The following is a 1,865-nucleotide window of genomic DNA, read 5'->3' as shown; positions in this document are numbered from 1 at the left end:
ATAGAGATTCCAATTGACGGAAACTGAGAACATGAACCTTGAACTATTTTTCCACTCCAAGACCAAGACACCAATCCTCTTCTTCATCATTATTTAGATCATTATCACTGCTACAACACCGAGGCCATCACTATTTCACCACCAAGATCATTACTACACCCATTGTTGCACCATCATCGAGATCTTCATCAGAACAATGATATCTCTATACTAGTTATGTATATGCATTTATGAGAGTTGTACTGAGATATTTATCAAGATCATGACCTTGTCACTACGACTTCATCAAGATCATGGCCAAGACCATGATTACAACTATGCTAAGATCATGACTATGTCTAGAATATATGCCAAGACATAGTGTATCATTGTGGGATCACCAATATTCTCCTCATCACAACTATGCCGAAACTGTGACTGTGTCTAGAGTGTATATGGAGTGTGTCACTATGAGTTCACCTGGATCCACCTCATCATAGATATGCTGAGACTGTGACTACATCTAGTATGCCAAGATAATGATCACCAAGACTATGAGAGGAGGCATAGACTTCATCTTTGTGGTACCCATCTGAAAAAACATAGAGATATCTGCATACTTCACCATGGATAGACTTCTGAAATTATCTCACTGTGGCATCTGAAACCCTTTTCTGTGACAACCATTCAAATCTTCAAAAGGATTCGAGTTCTCCACTGCACTTTTGCGAAGACCCTAGCTGGGTATTTATAGTAGTTGACCCACATATTAGGCCAACATGACAGTTTCAAGAGATGTGTCTATTGGTGCAAGCTGACATGATCTTCCTTTAATTCAATTTGCAGGCCAACTTATTCAAGAGAGATTGTGCTTGTCTTTGGAGGGATTCTAGAAATTTCTATAGACTTGTATACATTAAACATAGGCTCAAGAAGATGTCTTCATACATGCCATTAATTCTAGACTCTAAATGACAAATCCTATTATGCTAAAATCACTTGCTCATGAAACCCATGAAGCAAGTTCACAATAATAATTTTTTCTCTTTATTACAACATTTACATCAGTCATAATTACATGTCATTATGAAGACCAAAACTAGTTACACTTCCTTCAACAAGGGTGGTGTCCCACAAGGGGGAGGGTTCTATAACAGCCCTGGTGAAAATTCCATGTAATAAAAGCTAAAAATAATAACCACAGTTGATGAGACACTTTTTCCAAGCTGAACGTTGGGCAAGACATCCTAGGGGGTGTTCATTTGATTGTTTATGGCTAAGTAAGTTGACAAAGGCAATGACTAAGGCTTTGGAAAAGAAAAATGGAAATTTTGGCACATTTATTTATGAAAATAATGGAAATTAGGAGAAAAAGGAGGTGAAAGATCACAGGTTGCATGTGAAGAGGCAATTGAAGGAAAATAATGGAAAATGAAGAAATAAAGGCCTCATTCATAAAAGGCTTCTGAGGATTAGTTGGTAACCTTAGGTAAGTTGAGTTTTGGAGCTCTCTCATTATTCTCTCTCTCTCTCCCACTCTTGGACACTTAGAGTTTTCTTGGAGCACTTTGTCATTGGAGCAAGGAAGGTCAAGAAGGAAAGAGGAAGCAAAGATCAAGCATGGAAAAGCATGATCAAGCAGCTAAAGTAGGAATTATTGAAGGTATGAACTTGCATGTGTATATTCCTTGCTAGATTTTGCATGCATGAGATTTAATGTGGTTCTTTTCTATCATGGAATGGGTTTTGCCAGGTGCGACAATGTTCTTCAGTATAGCCTTGCCATTTCCTTATAGCTTTGATGAGATGGGTTCTCATATTTAGTTTATGTGGATGGCCATATGGATTCTAAGATAAGTGGGAGGATGTTTGAGATGAAAATCACA

Source organism: Pinus tabuliformis, chromosome 3_2, assembly GCF_031772625.1.
Source record: "Pinus tabuliformis cultivar Carrire ecotype Pingquan chromosome 3_2, CPIR1, whole genome shotgun sequence".
NCBI classification, from domain to species: Eukaryota; Viridiplantae; Streptophyta; class Pinopsida; order Pinales; family Pinaceae; genus Pinus; species Pinus tabuliformis.
The sequence above is the reverse complement of the archived record's forward strand: the minus strand, read 5'-3'. Positions refer to the sequence as shown.